General features: G+C 44.8%; 1 protein-coding gene across 6 annotated transcripts in view; it reads left to right on the top strand.

Moving 5' to 3' along the window:
- CYRIB (CYFIP related Rac1 interactor B) overlaps positions 1–23438 on the top strand; it is a 176736-nt gene that overhangs the window by 32062 nt on the left and 121236 nt on the right. For all 6 annotated transcript variants that reach the window (XM_063669070.1, XM_054499210.2, XM_054499212.2 and 3 more), the window contains exon 2: positions 13834–13886. The gene's annotated coding sequence lies outside the window, so the exon portion shown is untranslated. The remainder of the gene's footprint in view (positions 1–13833; positions 13887–23438) is intronic.

Below are 23438 nucleotides of genomic sequence, written 5' to 3'. Positions count from 1 at the left end.
AAAAAAAAAAAAAAAAAACAAAACACAAAACAAACCCAAAAAACCAAAAAAAACCCCACCACTTGGTGGTTGGAGGGCATTCCTAGAGGACCCAGGACTATTTTGAGGAGGACAGGTGGGGTCCCTTGAATTAAAGCCCTAGTGTGTGCAATGAATGAAGTGTTATCCTGACTGGTAGAGCCTGCCTGTTTTCTGTAAGAGGGAGGAAAAAAGGTGTTGGGGGAGGGCAGGGCAGTGGCTGCATCCTGGGGTACAGGGAGGAGAATGAGACCTAGAGCCCAGTGTTCCTGTGCCAGCCCTGCCCCCAGTATCATGTGGCCTTGGGTGACTCATCCCATCTCTCTGAGCTGGCTTCTTTCCCAGTGAGATGAGGGTAGCAACCACAGTAACAGCAGTGACTGTGGGCTTCCTAAGTGCCAGGTGCATGGATTAGGCCTCCCGCACTTGGATGCTCAGTGGGTGGGGAAGAGGGCCTCCCTGCCAGCCCTGCCCGGGAGACACTGGATGGGGAGGTCCTGGGCAACTGGAAAGTGCTCAGCCATCTGCAAGGAGAGGGAAGCAGCTTGTGTCTCGTGTCTGGCTTCAGGCCCCTGCAGCCCTCTGACTGTTGTCCCTGCAGCCAGAGAGAGGCAGGGGACTTTTAAGGATAGGACTTCTTGCCACAGCCCTAAATAGCGCTTGTCTCTGCTGGTGGGCGGTGCTCCCCGCCTTGGCGGCTCAGCAGGATCACCTCCTCAGGCATTCAGAGGAAAAATACACAGAGGCCCCAGCTGTGCAGCACCATCACCTGGGAGCTGTCTGTAAACCCTGATCTCCGATTCTGAGGAACAATATTTTTAAAAAGCTCCCCGGTGATTCCAATCAGAGGCTGGCTTCTCCTAGGACCTGCTGCCGGTTCCTGCCAGTGGGATGTATTCATTAGGGCCTGGGAGGGGCCCCGGAGAAGATCGGCTTTATGGGGCAGCGCTTCGGCCTCTTGCACCCGCTTCCGCACCCAGCGGGAGGGAGAGGGCTGCGTCCTCTGCAGGCCTCGTGGAGCCCGGCGATGCGCAGGACGTGCTCCTGGGCGGTCCCCGGTGTCCCCGCATCCCCGCGTCCCCGCATCCCTGTGGCTGGTGCAGAGCGCACGTGAGCGCTGCCTTGTCCCTCCTCTGGGACTGGCCTGGATCCCTCCCTGCCCTGGATCCCTTCCTGCTGGTGGGGCTGTGTGGGGCCACACTCAGGGTGACCTGGCACAGTAACTCCCACCCAGTGCCTGCTGCCCAATGGTGTCTTCTTATTTAAAAACTTCTTTTTGTTGTTAATTTAGCAAGTTTAGAAGGGTATTTTTTTATATCTATTTTTTTTTATTTATTTATTTTTCATTTTTTTTGAGACAGAGTCTTGCTCTGTTGCCCAGGCTGGAGTGCAGTGGCGTGATCTCGGCTCACTGCAAGCTCCCCCTCCCGGGTTCTCGCCATTCCCCTGCCTCAGCCTCCCGAGTTGCTGGGACTACAGGCGCCCGCCACCACGCTCGGCTAATTTTTTGTATTTTCAGTAGAGATGGGGTTTCACCGTGTTAGCCAGGATGGTCTCGATCTCCTGACCTCGTGATCTGCCCGCCTCGGCCTCCCAAAGTGCTGGGATTACAGGCATGAGCCACCGCGCCTGGCCTTATTTATATGTTTTTTAATAGAGAGAGCGTCCTGCTGTGTTGCCCAGGCTGGTCTTGAGCTCCTGGGCTCAAACAATCCTCTCTCCTCTGCCTCCCAAAATGCTGGAATTACAGGCATAAGCCACTTACAAGGGCATTTTTTTTTTTTAACAGCTCTACTAAGGTATAATTGGCATATGAAAAAAATTGCACATATTTAGTGTATACATTTTGTATTGTTTGTACATTTGCATGTTTGTACCTAGACTGTGTTGACTGCGGTACCTTCTGAAGTGGCTTGGTGACAGCCAGCTGCAGGCCTGGGGACAGAAATTAAGATGTGGTGAGCCGAGCTGGACGGCCATGACAGTTTAGAATGAGAATTTAAAACAGGCAAGGGTTTTAGAGATCTGCTGGAAATGATGCTCATGCATTTGCTTTTTTGGTTCAGAATCAGATTTTTCTCGCATTTGTACATATATTTGGTTTAGTTGTTTCTAGAGAAATCCTATTTCTTGACGTTCTGCTATTAGCCAGTCACTTCACTTTCCATACATTGTTGCAAAGTAAGTTTGTGAGGATTACAGATGAAGAAACGAGATTCCCTAAGAAGTGCTGTATTGGTAAATGAGTCAGGACTTGGATCAAGGTCTGTCTGGCTTTAAAGTTCATTCCTGTGTGCAGCGATGGCACACTGATTCCATAAATGGAAAACCAGAATCGAATTGTCCAACAGATTAGCAACTAGCCACATGGGGCTATTTATGTTTCGGTTAATTAAAATGAAATAAAATTAAAAATTCAGTTCCTCAGTCACAGTAGCCAGAGTTCAAGTGCTCAGTAACCACATGTGGCCCAAGCTAAGGTATTGGACAGTTCAGATAGAAATCATCTTCATCGAGGCAGAAGGTTCTATTGGACAGGGCTGAACTGGCGGGACCCCATGGCACAGACAGGGCTCTGGGGCCTGGGCTGGGTGTTGGAGGACGGTTAGAGAAGGGGAAAGTGTGACGAGGCTGTCTGATCCTGTTAATGTCACTACCAGTGACCAGCCATCTTGGTTGAGGGGTTTTCCAGGACTTGGGACTTGCATTGCTAAAGCTAGGAAATTCCCTGGCCAATGGGAACAAGTTGATCCCCTGTTCACTACACACAGTATCCATGTGATGTCATTACTGCACTCAGTACCAGGACACAAAGAGGAATGCCCACTCGAGTTACTCTCAGTCCAGCGGGGAAGCTAGATGAATAGATGATGGTGTCCTTCACCTATAGCGTGAGGAATGCTCTGAGAGAGGGGGACAGTGGTCGGGTGGACCAGCGGGGGCACCTGTCTGGACAGCAGGCTCCCTGAACTGAGACCCGAAGCCTGGGAAGCAGTTCACCAGGTGAAGGGCTTTGGAAATGGGAGGAAGCTGAGTCAGGAAGCTTGGTCCTGGTCCTGCTCTGCTGTGATCCTGCTCTCAGGCCCCAGGCGTGTTCTTTTCTTGCAGACTTTAGATTCCCTCACCTATCAAATCAGGGAGTTGGACCAGATACCCAGAAATAATATTCTCTATCTCTGCAAATGTCACATTTTCAACTAAATAGTGACATACCTTTAAAAGTGATACATCCTTACACTGGGGAAGTATTTGATAATCAGTTCTCCATTGCTTCAGAAACATCATTTTTTATCTTGCTCGTCTATTAGTGAGCTCCTGTCCATGTCTCCACTTAAAAAAGGGTGGGGCTGGGGCCAGGCACAATGGCTCACACCTGTAATCCCAGCGCTTTGGGTGGCTGAGGTTGGCAGATCTTTTGAGTCCAGGAGTTCAATACCAGCCTGGCCGACATGGCCAAACCCCGTCTTTACCAACCAACAAACAAACAAACAAAAATTAGCAGGGCTTGGTGGCATGTGCCTGTAGTTCCAGCCATTCTGAAGGCTGAGGTGGGAGGATGGCCTGAGCCCAGGAGGTGGAGGTTGCAGTGAGCTGAGATTGCACCACTGCACTCCAGCCTGAGCGACAGAGCCAGATCTTGTCTTGAAAAAAAAGGTGGGGGGTGGGGAGCTAACTCTATCTCTCAGTTTAACTGAGATGGTATTGGGATCTGGCTTTTCAGTACACAATAGTTCGTTTCCTTTCTCCTCTGTCTCCTTCCCATCTTCATATTATGTTGTTTTGTTGTTTGTCTTGTAAGTGTGTGTGTGTGTTTTTCTGAGATAGTGTCTCACTCTGTTACACAGGCTGGAGTGCAGTGGTGCCACCTCTGCTCACTGCAATCTCCACCCCTCAGGCTGAAGCGATCCTCCCACCTCAGCCTCCCGAGTAGCTGTAACCATAGGTGTGCACCACCATGACCAGCTAATTTTTTTGTATTTTTGGTGGAGATGGGATTTCACTATGTTGCCCAGGCTGGTCTTGAACTCCTGAGCTCAACGGATCCTTTCGCCTTGGCCTCCCAAAGTGCTGGGGTTACAGGCGTGAGCCACCGTGCCTGACCTCATATTATTATTATTATTATTTTTTTTTTTGAGACAGAGTCTTACTCTGTGGCCCAGGCTGGAGTACAGTGGCTCAATCTTGGCTCACTGCAACCTCCGTCTCCCAGGTTCAAGCGATTCCCCTGCCTTAGCCTCCCAAGCACCTGGGATTACAGGCGTGAGCCACTGCGCCCAGCGCATATTGTTTATTAAATCAACAGTGTGCTGAACTGGACTTCTTGAAAAACAAGACTATGTATTAAAGTACACAGTAATAATTAATGTTATTGGTTTAAACAGATGATTGGCCTAAAGAGTCAAAAAACTTCTTTTGAACATTTATCAACATGTTAAGCACCACGCTATGTAGTTGTCCTCCCCCACCGCAAAAATCAGATTTCTTGAAGGCAGATTTATCACTTGGACATAGAACTGCAAGTACTATGGCTGTTTTTTTTTTTTTTTTGAGATGGAGTCTTGCTCTGTTGCCCAGGCTGGAGTGCAGTGGTGCAATCTTGGCTCACTGCAACCTCCTCCCCTGGCCCATTAAAAACAATTTTAACTATGTAAGCAATAGATCATGATACTGTGGAAAAATGAAGATGTGTGTCTTAAGCTGTGATCAGCCTATGCCAGGAGTATGGTAGGCAAAATGTAGAAACTGTGTTTTTATTTTTATCATGCATCAGAATTTGTTCTGGAAGATGGTTCATGTTTCCAGAAGAGAATGAGTTTAAACTTTATTTTATTTTATTTTTTGAGGTGGAGTCTTGCTCTTGTCACCCAAGTTGGAGTGCAATTGCGTGATCTCGGCTCATTGCAACCTCCGCCTCCTGGCTTCAAGCAATTCTCCTGCCTCAGCCTCCGAAATAGCTGGGATTACAGGCGCCTGCCACCATGCCAGGCCAATTTTTTTTTTTTTTTTTTTTGTATTATTAGTAGAGACTGGGTTTCACCATGTTGGCCAGGCTGGTTTCAAACTCCTGACTTCAGGTGATCTGCTTGCCTTGGCCTCCCAAAGTGCAGGGATTACAGGCTTGCGCCACCACGGCCAGGTGGGAAATGATAATTAATAGACCCTCCTGCTGTTTATCATCTTTGAAAGAGAACGGCCCAGTATTATAGCAGTATCTCCCCAGGTCTTGGGCCCCAGTTCTGGGCGAAAGGTGTACTCTGGGCGCTGTTCTCACTTATCCTTCTGGAAGAAGTTTCTAGCTAATAGTGGTTCAACCTAAAAGGTTATAGTCTCAGAGAAGACAGTTTGTGAATAAAAGAACCTCTAATAGGCTTTATTCCTTCATATGTTAGCACAGCAAAATGTTACGCTACTATTGACAGAAAATCCAAGCCAGAGAATGTTTATAAACTTGTGGTGGAGCCAAGAATCAGTTATGTTATTTCCAAGGCATCCCAAAACGTGTATGGGATTTGCATCTTGGTGGTAAACATGCATTGAAAATCAGAAGTACTTTGTGTTTTCCTGGTATTAGGGTTGTAAAACATTGATATATTATTTATTTATTTATTTATTTTGAGACAGAGTCTCACTCTGTCACCTAGGCTGGAGTGCAGTGTCACGATCTCCGCTCACTTCAGCCTCTGCCTCCCGGGTTCAAGTGATTCTGTTGCCTCAGCCTCCTGAGTAGCTGGGATTACAGGCGCACACAACTACGCCCAGCTAATTTTTTTGGTATTTTTAGTGCGAGATGGGGTTTCACTATGTTGGCCAGGCTGGTCTCGAACTCCTGGCCTCAAGTGATCTGCCCGCCTTGGCCTCCCAAAGTGCTGGGATTACAGATGTGAGCCACTGCACCCGGCCAACATTGATATATTTTTAAAAAGGTGTGTGTGTGCGTGTGCGTGTGCGTGCACGTGTGTGTGTGTGTGTGTACACGCACTTAGCTGGTTAGCACTAGTTATGAATAGGAAATTAAACACCTGGGAATGTGTTTCAAAGGACACTCCCCAACCCCAATGTATTAGCATATTTTCTGAACTGCATACTTGGGAAATAATAATAATAACATACATTGACGGAGCGGTAGAGAACCTGGCTAATATAAAAGGACATGTTCTGAATGGATCGAGAGATACTTTAGAAAACTCTAGCACAGGTGAGGATTCCTCCAAATGCATTCATTTTCGAGGTGCATCTTTTGTTCTGTATGATCCTGGCACATGCCCGGGGAGATGCTGCCCACAGCGCAAGGCTCGAGTCTCTAGGGATTCTCTCTAAATCTGTTACAGTGGAGGTTTCAGATATTGCGGTTTTTCCTACAAGTTCAAGTCAACCAAGACAAATTGGAATCACTTGTGTGAAACCTGCCCCACAACCATCTCACAATAGTCATTTAGTGCTTGGCTGATCGAATATTAAATGAAAACATAAGAAAGAGAAGTTTTATTATTCAGGTAATCTGGTTGTCTAGCTATATAACACACTATAGACAATTCAGTTAAGAGGATCGAAACTACAATTAGACTGGGCACGGTGGCCCACTGTGGCTTTGGGAAGCCTAGATGGGAGGATTGTTAAGGCCAGGAGTTCAAGATTGACCTGGGCACGTAGCAAGACCTCGTCTCTACATAAAATAAAAAAAAATTAGGCATGGTGGCACACGCCTGTACAACTGAGTAGTACCCCAGCTACTCGGGAGCTTAAGGCAGGAGGATCTGTTGAGCCCCAGAGTTTGAGGCCGCAGTGGGATATGATGGTGCCACTGCACTCCAGCCTAGGTGACAGAGCAAGATTCTATTAAAAATAAATAATAAAATTAATACTTCTACTACTGCTAATACAAGGTGTCCACCCTCAAGGTGCTTATGATCTCATTGAAAGAGTGAGGACAGGCCGGCATGGTGGCTCATGCCTGTAATCCCAGCACTTTGGGAGGCCGAGGCAGGCGGATCACGAGGTCAGGAGATTGAGACCATCCTGGCTAATATGGTGAAACCCCATCTCTACTAAAAATACAAAAAAATTAGCCAGGTGTGGTGGCGGGCGCCTGTAGTCCCAGCTACTTGGGAGGCTGAGGCAGGAGAAGGGCGTGAACCCTGGAGGCGGAGCTTGCAGTGAGCCGAGATCGCGCCACTGCACTCCAGCCTGGGTGACAGAGCGAGACCCTGTCTCAAAAAAAAAAAAAGAATGAGGACAAATATTAGGTGATAATACCAAATGGTATAGGATGGGAGTTGGCCCATGTGTGATCATTTTGTACCTTATTATTGACGTTTACATACAGAGACGTGCACATCGTTATTATTTTTGGCTGGGTGTCAAGTCCAGTTGATTTAAAACATGAAGTGGCAGACTTTGGGAGCTGGATGTCCTTAGGAACTGAAGCAAGCAGAGTTCATGTGTGAGCCATACGGAGGTCTACTGTGAACGAGTGTGAATCTTGAGCTGAACATGGCCCAGCTTCCCACATACCTGTTAGATGCCTTCTCTGTCTGGCACAACACAAGAAAAGATGACTGGGGCAGTTTGTGCCAGCAAGGCAAGACATTTGGAAATGGCCTTAATAAAACCTCTTTGTTCTGGCCAGGCATGGTGGCTCACGCCTGTAATCCTACCACTTTGGGAGGCCGAGGTGGGTGGATCACTTGAGGTCGGGTGTTCCAGACCAGCCTGGCCAACATGGTGAAACCCCGTCTCCACTAAAAATACAAAAATTAGCTGGGCGTGGTGGCACATGCCTGTAATCCCAGCTACTTGGGAGGCTGAGGCAGGAGGATCACTTGAACCCAGGAGGCGGAGGTTACAGTAAGCAGAGATCGCGCCATTACGCTCCAGCCTGGGCAACAGAGCCAGACTCTGTCTCAATAAAAAAAAAAACAAACAAAAAAACCCCCCAAAAAACCAACAACACATAAACACACACACAAAAACTCTTTGTTCTGATTCAGAAATTCTATTTCTTTTTTTCAAACAAATGTTTGGCTTCTCAGAACTGAGGGGTAATGTAAACATTAAGAATCACCTTCCAAATTCATGCTCAGAGAGGCAGCCGTAGGGAGAAATTGGAAGGAAAAACCACTTATAACTAATTGCTGTATTAGCCTCTCCAGGTAACTATGGGAACAGCTGAGCAAGGCCCCCTTGAATGGGAGATAAGTTCACCTGTGTAATGACTGCATTTAGTTTTTTCCCAGGAAATTATAAAAAAGAATTGCTTTGCTTAAAGGTCTGTTTTCTTAAGTTTGTTAAACATTGCCCTAATAATTTTTTACATTGTTGCTAACTGGTCCTAATAATGTGAAATAAATTTCAGTCTAGTTTAGAAAAACGGTCATGAATTCTGAATTAAAGTAATTCTGAATATCCATTATTATTATAAATAGCAGATGTTTATTGCATATTTGCTATATATTAGCCACTGTACTGGGGGAAAGCTTTATTAAATAAAGCAATAAAGGGTTGTTAGAAATATTACAGAGCTCTTGTAATTGAACAGGATTATAGGTATAAGTTTATCATTTTATTAACAGGGATAGAATTAATCATGGTAAAGAAAAAAACCAAGTGATAAACAAGCCAATAAAATAACAAGATGAATCCACTGAGGGGAAGGAGTAATTATTTAAATTATTATTTTTTGTTTAATTAACATTTATTGTCTTCTGGGTAACGGGCACTGTTAGGGACTTTTACATCTGCTATTTTATTTAATTACAAGAGTTCTTCATTTCCAGATAAGATTTCCCATGGGCTTCCTTTGACTAATGAGTTATCTTAGCCTGGTGCTTCTCAGTCCCAGCTGCACATGAAAATCACCTGAGGAGCTTTGGAGCAATATGGTGCTGGGGTGCTTCCCCAGAGAGTCTGTTTAATTATGCAGAGTGGGGACCCGGCTGCAGTGGTTTTAAACTCTGGCCAAACCAGAGATGTCATCTCACTTGCAGGAAAAATACAGCAATAAGCAACTGCTGCAAACTTCGGCAGTAGAGCATGCTATGCCAAGCAGAATAAGCAAAACACCTGTTTTCCTTTGTCTGTTTCCTATTAAGTGGGATGTGGAAAGTGTCAGAATAATTATGGAATGAAGCAGGCTAGAAAATGTTGCTTTAAAAGTCTCAAACCCAGAATTTCCAGGTGCTCTTAACTTGTAGCCTGGGTTTTGCTCCGTGGCGTTTATCAGAAACATGGTGCCAGTGACTTGCATAATAAAGTTTTTGTCTTTTTTATTTTTTAAGAAAAAAGGAAACTATTTAACAATCTTTTATACTAAAGGTAATGTGTTTTAATGAAATACATACAGATGTCCAGAGTACAGAACTGTGGATAAAAAAGTTTAGGAGGACACAGAATTGTAAGGAATTATTTCTTTTGGTAGAGGGATTATGGGTAGAAATGTCTTCCTTAAAAATCATTTGTTCTGGGCACAGTGGCTCACGCCTCTAATCCCAGCACTTTGGGAGGCTGAGGCGGGAGGATTACTTGAGGTTCCGAGTTCGAGACCAGCCTGGGCAATATGGTGACACCCTGTCTCTACAAGAAATAAAGAAAATTAGGCCAGGTGCAGTGGCTCACGCCTGTAATCCCAGCACTTTGGGAGGCTGAGGTGGGCGGATCCCGAGGTCAGGAGTTCAAGACCAGCCTGGCCAATATGGTGAAACCCTGTCTCTATCGAAAACACAAAAATTAGCTGGGCGTGCTGGCGGGTGCCTGTAGTCCCAGCTACTCGGGAGCCTGAGGCAGAAGAATCTCTTGAACCCGGGAGGCAGAGGTTGCAGTGAGCTGAGATCGCACCACTGCAGCCTGGGTGACAGAATGAGATTCCGTCTCAAAAAAAAAAAAAAAAAAATTATCTGGGTATGGTGGCATGTGCCTGTGGTCACAGCTACTTGGGGGACTGAGGCAGGAGGAGCACTTTGAGCCCAGGAGGTTGAGGCTACAGTAAGCCATGTTTGAGCCACTGCATTCCAGCCTGGGCAACAAAATGAGACCCTGTTTCAAGTAAAAAAAAAAAAATCATCTGTGATTTTTTTTTTTTTTTTTACTTCTAGTAAAGTTGTTTAATAGCAAAACATTTTAAAATAGCAAAACATTTTTAAAAACCAGGAAGGATCTAAGTGGTTTGGGAGGCTCAATTGTTTAAAAAATTATAGCCTTAGATCACATAATAGATAATTAACTTTAAAAATGATCCATAATCAAAAATATATCCAATCCCTAAAACAATTCCTGGTCACCTTTGTAAATAGATTTGCTTCAGTGGGAACTTTTTATTGCTGCCTAGAGCATCCCAGCAGTCATGAAAGTGTGGCGAAATTGGTCAGAGAAAGGAAAGCTTCCATTCGACTTGCAAACATTAAGGGTTTTCTTCTTAAAATAAGCAATGTTTCTGGTAGGGGTGATAGATAGGCTTCCATTTAAGCGATGTTTTGCTCCTTTAAAAAAACCTTATATCCCATTTGCTGAGAGACCTTGGGCAAGTCATATCATTCTTTTGGGCCTGAGGTTCTTTGTTGATAAAATGAGGGAATTAGACTAACATAGCCATCAGTTTTCAAATTGGGATTCACAGGGCAGAGTCTCCTAGAGAGTGCTTGGGGGAGGATTGTTGGGTCGGCTGGATTCTGGGTCTCCCGCCTTGGCCTCAGACAAGCTGCCCTGTGGGTGGGCTGTGGGCAGTGCTCATTTGCAGGAAGGGAAATCAGTTTGGTTCTGTCTGCATTTGGGGGATTCACTAGACATCAGACATAGTACCAGGTGCAGGGGACACTAGGATGACCAAAACCTAGCATGAGCCCTCAGGTGGCTTAAAGCTTAAAGTCTCTTGGAGGAGCCAGATAAGGACACAGAGAAATCCAGCATTTTTCAGCTAGGTGAGGGACTGGGTGAGAGAAAGGAGGGAGTTGGTTAGAAGGCTAGTTGAGTATAGGAGCCCTGGGTGTTTTTTAATTTTTATTTTTATAGAGACAGGGTCTCACTATGTTGCCCAGGCTGGATTTGAACTCCAAGGCTCAAGTGATCCTCCTTTCTCAGCCTCTAGAGTAGCTGGGACTATAGGCGAGTATTTTTTAAAGAACTAAATGACAAATAGAGGACAGCTCCCTTCCCTGAGTCATCGTCTGGTCACTGCTGAGAGGAAACAAAAGAGGAAGGAGCAGGAGTCCACATGAGGTGGTTGGGACTCCCCTTGTCCTCTGGAGCCGACTTCAGCGTGCTGATGAAAAGGCTGTCAGGGAAGGAGAGGACCTGGGCTCTGAGAAGACGATAGAATCTGCCTTGAGAGCTGGGAGGGACCTTGCGGGGGCACCTGGCCCAGGCTGGTAACCCTGGCAAGCCCACCCTTGACATACCGAGGCCCATCCCTCTTCCACCTCCTGTGCTTAACTGAATGGACCAGCAGTCTAACCTGCCGGCCTTTGCCTGTGCCGAGAGCTCTGCCTGGATCCCTTCCTGCCTCTGGCCAATTCTAACTCAACTTTTACTTCTCAGCTTCAATATCACCTCCTTGGGGAAGCCTTTCTTCGATTATCCATCACTTTCCATCCCCTGCTGAGTTAATTAAATACCCTTTCAGAGATTGCCTCATCCCCTTTCCTTCAGAGCATTCATCTGCCTGTAATTGCTCCCCTAATCTTGGAGAGCTCCTGGGTGGCTGGGACGGTTTAATTCATGGAATTATGTCCATGGCCACAATGCTTGGCACACAATAGGTGCTCAGTAGCTATTGAGTGAATGAGTGTCCTCACTTTATAACAGAAGTTAAGTGACTCGCCCAAGTCAGATGCTCTGAAAGACTGAGAAGGGATGAGACCCATGCTATGAGGCTGAAGAGTGGGCTAGATCTGGTTTCTAGAGCTGTAGTCCAGGCTTTCTGCCTATAGCTTGGAAATGAAAAGAAGCCACACTTGTTTAGAGGCCCATGTTGTTTCTATCAGAGCCACACTCTATGCCCTGGATGTGCTGGGTGTGTGTCTGAGTGATGTGGGGTGTGTGTGTATGGTGTGCATGCGTGTGGGGTATGTTCCTGGGATGTGTGTGGGGTGTGTGCATGGGATGTGTGTACAGTGTATGTGTGGTGTGTGTACATGGAATGAATGTGTGGTATGTGTGGAGTCAGTGTGTGTACATACGAGGACATAGTTTGTACGTATGCAGTGTGCTTAGATGGTTCTTTTTTTATTTTGTTTGGAGACTTTATTTTATTTTGTTTGTTTGTCACCCAGGCTGGAGCACAGTGTACTTCATGGCTCACTGCAGCCTGGACCTCCTGGGCTCAAACGATCCTCCTGTCTCAGCCTGCCAAGTAGCTGGGACTACAGGCGTGTGCCACCACGCTCAGCTAATTTTTAAATTGTTTGTAGAGACGAGAGCTCCCTAAATTACTGGGCTCAAGCGATCCTCCCACCTCAGCCTCCTAAAATGTTAGGATTACGGGCGAGCCACCGTGCCTGGCCTAGATGGTTCTTAAATCCTCTTCTTGGCCACTGAGCAGTTCGGTGATTATTATTTAAAAGGGAATGTGAAACCACACTCATGCCATAACAAGAAGAACGACAGAAAGAAAACCTACACTGGCAAACAAAAAGAGAGCTGCAAAAGCAGCTGAAGTGGCTGAAATTATCAGCAGATAGGGTTCTCTCTGGACAATTAGACATGGCCCCTAAACCTTTTGTGAATAAAACAAGGCTGGTTAAGTGGCTTCCGGTAGTTTCAGCACCCAATGAAAAGCAAAGAGAAAACACTAAGGCAGCTAAAGATTTAATCAGAATAAAGGCCAGAGAAAAAGTCATCCTGTTTCTCTTCCATTCAATAGTAAGAGTGTCTAGACACTGCCGACTTCGCTCTGATCTTCACACTAACTGCTGGCGAATGCATTAAATAGGATGTTAACTGTGGTTTTATGAAAATTCTCTTTAATTCATCAGCTTTTGTTGCTGTAGGAGATTTTGGAGGGTGACAAGGCTGGCGTAATGTACCTGTTTGTGTTTCTCTGCAAAGTAGAAACCTAAAACAGGAAGTGATTCAGGGGACAGAATGACTAAGACCATTTTAAACTCAAGTTGAACTGAGCATTTTGCTGGGACCAAGACTTGATGCTGCAGCCAAGGGTCCCAATATCCTTTATACTAAATCTCCATGGATAGCCCTGCCCCACCATATATGCTCCTAAGGACAACACAGTCCAGCCAAACTGTCCTTCAGTCATAGGAGTTTGGTTTAGGTCTTTGTTCTTTACTTGCTGTGCAACCTTCAGCAAATTATTCAACTTCTCTGAATCTCTATTTATTTGTAATATACCAGACTGTTTTGAGCATTAAATGAGAAAACTGTTTGCAAAACAATTCAGTGATATAATGGACTGTACAAATGCTATCTGGGGCCGGGTGCAGTGGTTCATGCCTGTAATTCAGCACTTTGGGAGGTCAAGGCTGGCAGATCACTTGAGGTCAGGAGTTCAAGACCAGCCTGGCCAACGTGATGAAACCCTGTCTCTACTAAAAATAAAAAAATTAGCCAGGCATGCTTGCTTGAACCTGGGAGGCGGAGGTTGCAGTGAGCCGAGATCGTGCCACTGCACTCCAGCCTAGGCGACAGAGCAAGACTATGTCTTAAAAAACAAACAAACAAACAATCAAACAAACCAACGCTATTTGGAGTTGTTATTCCCAAACTGTGCCTCTACTATGGGAAAAAAACAATAGCTAGGATTTACCGGGGGCTTTCTGTGTACTGAGAACTGTTGTAACTTGCTTAATCCTTGCTATAACTCTTTTACAGGAGAAGAAACTGAGGCCTGGAATTTGATTAATTCTTTCAAGGTTACCCAGTTGGTAAGTAACAGAGCTGGAATTTGACCATGGTCATCTGGCTCCAGAGCCAGCACTCTTAACCACACTTCCTATGAGGAAAAATTAAAGTGGATGGTGATGGCTACAAGATGGATTTCAGTTGCATAGAAATAAGAACCTCCTACCTCTGTTGAAATCAGAATACATATACGTCCCTTCATTCACTCTATGAATATTCATTCACTCCATGAACCTACAAGGTTTTTAGGTCAAATTATTAGTTTAAATAAGAACTATAGGCTGGGCGCAGTGGCTCACACCTGTAATCCCAACACTTTGGGAGGCTGAGGTGGGTGGATCACTTGAGGTCAGGGGTTCAAGACCAGCCTGGCCAACATGGTGAAACCCTGTCTCTACTAAAAATACAAAACTTACTAAAAATACAAAATACTCGCTTGAACCCAGGAGGCAGAAGTTGCAGTGAGCTGAGATTGTGCCGCTGCACTCCAGCCTGGGCGACAGAGCAAGACTCCGTCTCAAAAAAAAAAAAGAAAGTCAGTGCTCTTAACTAATGTAGTCTTGTCAACCCTATAAGGCCCTTCACGGAAAACCATTGACTCTTGGAGCCTGGGTGCCCTCTGTCTGTGACAGTGCACTTCCCTTTTCTACTTCTTTTTTCCCCTGGTTTCCTAGACTCCCTACTATCCTCACTGGTGAGGCTTAACCATAGGATGGGGACCTTTGGCAAAATACTGTACAGCCATTTCTACGTAGGCATGCTTTTAACTTTTATTTTAATCGAGCTGTTTCACATGCTGTAAAATGCACAAATCTTAATCGTACAGCTTGGTGAAATTTTGATATGTTACACCCATCTAACCACCACCCAAATCAGGATATACAATATTTCTAGAAAGTTCCCTCATGCCCTTTGCACTTAGTATTGCCCCAGAGATAAGCACTATTCTGACGTCTGTCAACATAGAATCATGCTTCCACCTTAGCTGTATCCAAATATACTTGCTCAACAAAAGCAAAAGGATAAAAACACCACTTTAAATAGTGTAGGTGATCATGTCATTCCACCCAATGGGCGTCTCTCTTGGAGTGGGTGTGAATGGCAGACATGGATCTGCTATTCCGTCTGTTGGTCTTTTGTTCTCATGGCTTTTTAGGATGTGAGCATCTTGTGCCACCAAGTATGTTTCTCATATTTGTGGATTTTAATTATCACACAACATGGCCCCTAAATCTAAGCTAGTTATTACATATGGTGCCCAACCCTAAGAAACCAAATCCGGTGCTGAAGGAAAGACTGGCTGTGTTGGACTTCATGAAAGATGGTTTGTTTGTCTCCAACCTGAGACCTTATTGTGGGATTTTTCAAGGGGAATTTTGGCTTCTTTCAATTTTCACACAACACGCTGGCTTTAGAAGCTAACCCTTGAGTAGACACAATTTTAATGTGGGCAGAACTCAAGTGTGGGTAAGTGGTTATATTAAATTTAGTGACCTGGAATACTTCTGGCAACATGGTGGACTAAGCTGACTTGTGTGAGTCCTTCCTGGTAGGAATACAGAATTGATGGAAATATAAGAATTTTATCTAGGGGAGCGCTGAAGAAAGGGAAACCTGCAAATGTCAAAAATGAGGATAGGCCGGCCGCGGTGGCTCACGCCTGTAATCCCAGCACTTTGGGAGGCCAAGGCAGGCAGATCACTTGAGGTCAGGAGTTCCAGACCAGCCTGGCCAACATGGCGAAGGCCTGTCTCTACTAAAAATACAAAAATTAGCCGGGTGTGGTGGCACATGCCTGTAATTCCAGCAACTCAGGAGGCTGAGGCAGGAGAATTGCCTGAACCTGGGAGGGGAAAGTTGCAGTGAGCAGAGATCAAGCCACTGCACTCTAGCCTGGGCGACAGAGCAAGAATCCATCTCAAAAAAAAAAAAAAGGAGGACAAATTTAAGCTAAATGGTGGCATGTGAGCTGAAGCCATGACTACTCCTGGGGCTTTTGCACGGAAGCTATAGAGCCTGGGGGCCAAAGTTTTAATGCCACAGTGGCTTTAGGAAGGAGACCTGGGCTCAAGGTGGAATTGAGTGCTCTGGAGCCTTGAAGGTCTGACTTTTTCATGAAAAGGGGCTAGAAAAACTTCAATAGTTGGAGAAATAGAGAGGAAGCTTGACTTGACTGGAAAAAAAGTTACCAGCAAGAACTTAAACACATGGGACTGTACCATATGTGGTTGTGGAATCTGTATTTTTTATTACTTATGAGGTATGAGACCCTTCAACCTGAAAAATTAACGTAAAAACTGGTCTAGTACTATGGAAACCTCTACTGCAAACACAAAATCATTCCATAGGCATATTTCAACAACCCATACCTAACAGCACTCCCACAGTGAAAATGACCTCTGAAGACGAGTTCACAATGAAAAACTCGTCTTCAGGAAACCATTCCAAGTTGGAAATAATAAAACCATTTATAAGAGACTATAAAAATGATATATTTAAAATGATTAAGATGTCTTAGTTTAGGTTCACAAGAAAAAAGAAAAAAAATGGTTAAGAACTAAAGATGATATAAAAAATGTAAAGAAAGATGGAAAAAGAATAGGTTGACTTGAAGAGTGCTGAATTGAAAGGAAAAATAATCATTAAAATTGAAATCCAACAAAAGAGTTAAATGACAGATTAGACATAGCTAAAGAGAGAATTAATGAGCTGGGAGACAATGATAGTTAAAATTTGTTAAGTGCATACATAGTACATGCCATTGTTCTGTGTACTTTATTTGCATTAACTCATTTACTCCTTAGAACAAAATTATGAGGAGGCATTATTATGATCATCTGAATTTTATAGACAAAGAAACTAAATAGCAGTTTAAGCCACTAGCTCACGGTCACATAGCTGGTAAGTGATGGATCTGGGATTTGACTCCAGGCTGTCTTGGGTAGCCTTGAGTCTGTGTTTGCAAGTATTATACTATGGGAAATCACCAAGAGTAGGCACTAAGCGATAAAGAGATGGGTATATGAAATAATGGTGAAGAAGTATCAATGGCACTATTACATCTACACAGAGGGACTAAGGGAGAGGCAGTATTAGAAGACATAAGGATTAGATGTCCTTTCAGACATCTTCCAATCCTTAGGTTCCAAGAATTTGTGACCAGATCACCATCGAGGGCAGAATATTCAAAGGAGGGTGGTATACCCTCAGTTTTCACTGTAGTCTACATTGGTGTGCTGGTAAATGTTTACAGTGATTTAAAAAGAAAAGAAAGCCGGGCACGGTGGCTCACGCCTGTAATCCCAGCACTTTGGGAGGCCGAGGCAGGTGGATCACGAGGTCAGGAGATCAAGACCATCCTGGCTAACAAGTTGAAACCCCGTCTCTACTAAAAATACAAAAAATTAGCCAGGTGTGGTGGCAGGCGCCTGTAGTCCCAGCTACTTGGGAGGCTGAGGCAGGAGAACGGTGTGAACCCGGGAGGCAGAGCTTGCAGTGAGCCGAGATCGCGCCACTGCACTCCAGCCTGGGTGACAGAGCGAGACTCCGTCTCAAAAAAAAAAGAAAAAAGAAAAAAGAAAAAGAAGAAAGAAAAGAAAAGAAGCCCTAATTTGTAGCATTTGCTGATTCCTATGGTGTGAATACTTCTACCATGACCAATTTCAAGCTACCAACATGATGCCACTGAACACGGAGTTTGGAAGAAATGAACATGGTTAGGACTCTTGAGTCAGTATAGCCACCTTCCGAACACCACTGCCTTTGGCATTCATTTTATTTTAAACTCTGTTTGTTGTTGCTTTTTTATTTTTCAGATACGGCCTCTCTCTGTTGCCTGGGCTTGAGTGCAGTGAAGCGATTATGGGTTACTGCACTAATGTTTTAAAAAACACTCATGGATAATTTTTTAAAAAATGTATTTTCATCTGTGCTTGGTGGCTCATGCCTGCAATCCCAGCATTTTGAGAAGCCAAGGTGGGAAGATCACTTGAGCTCAGGAGTTTAAGACCAGCCTGGGCAACATGGCGAAGCACTGTTTCTACAAAAAATATATAAATTAGCTGGGTGTGGTGGTATGCACCTGTATTCCCAGCTACCTGGGAGGCTGAGGTGGGAGGATTGTTTGAACCCAGTTGGCAGTGAGCCAGGATTGGTCCTCTGCACTCCAGCCTGGGCCATGGAGTGAGGCCCTGTCTCAAAAAATAATTAATTAAAATTTAAAAAATAAAGTAAAATTTATTTTTTATAGAGGTTGGTCTTGAATTCCTGGACTCAAGTGATCCTCCTGCATCGGCCTCCCAAAGTGCTAGGATTACGGGCATGAGCCACTGCGCGTGGCCTATTTTAAACTTTGATCTCTGGGTTTTGCATCCAGGGGTGGAATTTTTAAGAAGTAGTCATGTCATTTATGATATCACAGGGGCAAGAAGAGACAATGGGACAAGAGTGAGCTCTGCCTTTCTTCTTTTGTATTTAAAAACAAAACAAAACAACCTTTTGTGACTGTGGTTGGAGAAACTGGCATACTCTTTCTGCTACTGATGAGAGTGAAAATTAGTACAACTTCTTTGGAGGGCTATTTGGCACTGTCTGCCATTTTAAGTGCACATACCCTCTGATCCTGCAATTCTGCTTCAAGGATTTTGTCTTATAAATTCTGTTTCCTATAGTTATATATGTGTGTGAAGATGCATGTAACATATATTCATTGCAGCATTGCTAGTAATAGAAAGACTGTGGAAGCAACTTAATGTATGTCAATAAGGAATTGATTTAGGCTGGGCGCAGTGGCTCATGCCTATAATCCCAGCACTTTGGAAGCCGAGATAGGCAGATCACTTGAGGCCAGGAGTTTGAGACCAGCCTGACCAACATGGTAGAAACTGTGTCTCTACCAAAAAATACAAAAATTAGCTGGGTGTTGTGGCCCACACCTGTAATCCTAGTTACTCGGGAGGCCGAGGTAGGAGAATAGCTTGAATCTGGGAGGCGGAGGCTGCAGTGAGCCAAGACTGCACCACTGCACTCCAGCCTAGGTGACAAAAGCAAGACTCTGCCTCAAAAAATGAACAAACAAAACCCCAAAAAACAAAAAGTAAGGAATTGATTGAATGTATATTCTTTTTTTTTTTTTTTTTCTTTGAGACAGAGTCTTGCTCTGTCACCCAGGCTGGAGTGCAGTGGCACGATCTCGGCTCACTGCAAGCTCCGCCTCTTGGGTTCACGCCATTCTCCTGCCTCAGCCTCCCGAGTAGCTGGGACTACAGGCGCCTGCCATCACGCCCGGCTAATTTTTTGTATTTTTAGTAGAGACGGGGTTTCACCATGTTAGCCAGGATGGTCTCGATCTCCTGACCTCGTGATCTGCCCGCCTCGGCCTCCCAAAGTGCTGGGATTACAGGCGCCTGGCCGGAATGTATATTCTTAAAGTAGATTGCTCTGCCACTGTTTAAAATAGTAGGTCATATCTGCTAAGAAGGAATGATTTTCAGGATGTATTCTTAAGTTTAAGAATGAAGCAATTTGCAGGAAAGTATATGTGGTATGCTGCCAGATGTAGGAAAACAAGAAGAGGGTATAAGTGTTTATACACACCCACCCACACACATACTCATGCTTGATTATGCCTAGGCGATTGCTGGAAGGACACACACACACACACGCACACACACACACAGTGTCTGGGGGAATTCTGTATACCTCTTGGAAAAGCTTAGGGGATTGTGGGTCTTGGGTGGGTGGAAGATATCCTGCTATATGTCCTTTTATGTTTCTTTGAATGTTTATAGAGGAGATTTAGCAGGTCTTCTTGGTGGGGTTGCATATGGCCCATGGGAAACCAACATTTATTGAGCATTTGCCAAGCACCAGGCCATTACCTGTGTTATCTGCTCACAGGTAAGACAGATCACACAGGTGAGGATGTGAGGATGTGTCCTCACACATCCATAACACTGGAGTTCTCTCCATTGCCTGCTGATACTTGGACTACAGAGCTGCCCAGTAAATGTGTGATAAATGATAAATCTCATTTTCTTTTCCTTTTTCTTTATTTCTTTGGAGACAGACTCTTGCTTGATTACCCAGGCTGAAGTGCAGTGGCATGATCACGGCTCACTGCAGCCTCGACCTCCCAGGCTCAGCCTCCTGAGTAGCTGGGACTACAGGCATGTGCCACCACGCCTGGCTCATTTTTTTCATTTTGTAGAGACAGGGGTCTCCCTGTCTTGCCCAGGCTGGTCTTGAACTCCTGGGCTCAAGTGATCCTCCTGACTTGGCCTCCCAAAGTGCTGGGATTACAGGTGTGAGCCACTGTGCTTGGCCCGATAATCCCATTTTCAAGAAAATGGTTGGTACCTTTGTTGTGCAAAGTCCTGTGGTGTGCAGGTAGGGGAAGGGAAATTCCGTGACGGCCTGCAAGGTGTTTTGGAAACAGGGGTAACCCAGCTGCTTCATAGAAATCTGAGTTATCTGAGAGGCATCTTAACTTTGTCTCTCCTGACACTAGTCCCTGGCACCTCTCTTGAGTCCACACGAAAGTATTCAGTCAGTACTAATTTTTCCAACTGTAAGATTCTTTGTTCTGGAAAGCTGTAGCTTGTGTTTCTGGACCACATGAATTGCTGATGTATTTAGAAACAACAAAGGCAAGGAGAATTTGTCCTGCAATATCCTCGTTTCCTGAATTATTTTATCTTTACAACTTTCCCGTTGAGTATGCATCATCAAAGGTCTAAGAGACAACAGCTTCTGTTCACTTAAAAAGACTGACCTTTAGGGGTCTTTCTTCTCAAAACAGATTTTCCCAGAGGTGCTTTTTATTGTTGTTATTGTTGTTTTCTGCAAACAGCCACATTTCTAACCCATCAGGAAATGTTTTATAGAACCAGAGGCTTTCTCTCTTCCCCTTCCCTTGATCATCTGGAAATAAATTCAGTAAGTAGGTTATTCATCTTGAAAGGGCTGTTTTGATGCTGTTGTGATGTGATCACCACACAAATGGACAAGAAATCCAAATGGTCAAGAAGACTGGAATGAAAATTTAAGTGTATGGAATCAAAATCACAAAAACTGACCTGGGTAGTATTTAAGAGCGTTCCATTATCTGCACAATTCAGATGAAACACTTGCAAGTGAGAGTTATTTGACCTTAGCACTTTGCTGGTCTCTTGAGACAGTATTTTGTAGGCTCAGAGAGAGCTGTTAAGAGCTTTAAGTATCATCGCCCTTCTGTGCAATGTGGGATGTAATGGTTTTAGTTTACTGTAAGATGAATGTGAATCAACAGTGTTATCTGACTCCTCCAACTAGTAATTCCATCTTCACTGCCTGAATAGAGAGAGGGAATAGGTTTAATCGCCATTGCTCTGTGCGGCCTTCCTGGACCCAGGTGCTTTGCTGTGCTCATATTGCACTGTGTAGTATTTAATTAAAGCAGTTATCTTATTGGCTTTAAATAACTGTAGTTGTTTGTAGCTATCTCCACATCAGCCTGTGAGTGCCTGGAAGGATGGTATGGATCACCTTGCTTCATCTGTGTATAGCCAGCATGCAGCATACACCACAGCACTTCGGATTTCATTAGTCAGGATTCTGTCGACCTTGAAACAGAATCTCGCCTCGAACTGGCTTCCGCAGAAAGGGGATTTGTTGGTTTATGTAACTGAAGAATCTAGGAATGAAACATAAGGCCTGGAGGATCCAAGGCTTAAAGTGTTGCCAAGGCTTACACAGTTTTTCACCATCTTTAACGCTGCCTCCCTTTTCTTTTGGATTGTGGTCCAAAATGGTTGTCAGCGGTTCTAGCAGGAGGTAAAAAAAGGCCACTGTTCCAGTAGTTCAACAAGTCTTAGAACTGAATCCAACTGTCTTTCTGGTTGGTCTTTTCTGTGTAACATGCACAGCCCTGAACCAATCGCTGTGGCAGGCAAATGCGACGCTCTGATTGGCCATCTTGGATCAAATGCCCTCCCTCTGAGGGAGATTGGGTGCAGCCTGCACCTGCTCAGGTACAGAGACTGAGAATGAGGGAAAGCTTGCAGGTTTCCAGGGAAATGCGGGTACCGTTTGTGAATGGTGGGTAGGCAAAAGCCAAGGATGTCCAATATAGTAGGTTTTTAATCAGTGTTTACTCAGTGAATGAATTAACAGATGAATGAGCAAACAGGAGCGTGCTGCTGATTCTGCGAGCTGGTTATGCAATACCCCGAGTGGGGTTTTAACAGATGGAGCCTTTGCAGAGGGGAGGGATAGAAGAGGGCTCTGAAATCAAGTCATTTAAGGATACCATTAAATTAGCTGAAATATTTAACAAGAAATAGGAGACAGCGGAGACATATGATAGCTGTTTCCAAACGTAAAGAGCATTCATAGGGAAGGGACATTTTCTGGGGCCCTATTTTATGCCATAGATGCTGGGCTAGACACTTTAATTGACATCACCCCACGTTTATTTTTATTTTATTTTATGTTATTTTATTTTTTTGAGACAAGCCCTTGCTCTGTGGCCCAGGCTGGTGTGCAGTGGTATGATTCTAGCTTACTGCAGCCTCAATCTCCCAGGCTCAAGCAATCATCCTGCCTCCCTCCTGAGTAGCTGGGACTACAGGCACACATCACACCTAGCTAATTTTTTTTCTTTTTCGTTCCTTCTTTCTTTTGTTCTTTCTTTTTTTTAAAGCAGGGTCTCACTCTGTTGCCCAGGCTGGAGTGCAGTGGCGCAATCATGGCTCACTGCAGCCTTGACTTCCCAGGCTCAGGTGATCCACCTTAGCCTCCCCGAGTAGCTGGGACCACAGGCAAGCACCACCATGCGTGGCTAATTTTTTGTATGTTTAGAGAAGGGGTCTCCCATGTTGCTCAGGCTGGTCTCGAACTCTCGGGCTCAAGCCATCCTCCCGCCTCGGCCTCCCAAAGTGCTGAGATTACAGGCACGAGCCACTGCACCTGGCCGCAATTAAAAATTTTTTATTTAATCTTGATAATTGTGTTTGTTAAAGAAACTAGCTCAGAGAGTTTAGGAACTTGCCCGAGGTCATAGGCCTGGGCTCTGACAAGGCCAGAATTCAGTCTAGGTCTGCTAGTTTCAGAAGCCCATTGCATTGCCTGGTATTTGATTTAGCTGCTGCATAGCCAGCAGTCTGTACTAAATAATAGAGTTTTGCCATAGTTCTTTTCTGAGATCTTGATTTCATCAATATTTGTTTATCCACTCATTCATCTTCACTCCTGTACTCAGGAAATATTCCATTGATTGCCTACTGGGTACCAGAGATGGACCAGTGAATGATTCAAGCCCCTGCCCTCTTGGAGCTTACAGTCTGGTCAAGTTCCATATTACTTCTAAATGGTTAAATGACAGCCTCTAAGGTTGTACAGATCTATGATAATGGGAGTTGCACTAGTCCCACCCCTCTGTAAGGAGGCAACCAGCAAAACCAAGAAGCTGGATGGCCCAGTTTTATCTATGCTGTCTGCCTAGGATGCTGCTCCTAAAGGGACGGATGGATGTTGAGGTATGGGAGGCTTAGGGTGTACCTCACCTGTTCTCACCCTCCCTGGGCTGGCTCTGCTGG

Source organism: Pongo pygmaeus, chromosome 7, assembly GCF_028885625.2.
Source record: "Pongo pygmaeus isolate AG05252 chromosome 7, NHGRI_mPonPyg2-v2.0_pri, whole genome shotgun sequence".
NCBI lineage: Eukaryota > Metazoa > Chordata > Mammalia > Primates > Hominidae > Pongo > Pongo pygmaeus.
Note: the sequence above shows the minus strand (reverse complement) of the source record. Positions and strands in the feature narration are given on the sequence as shown.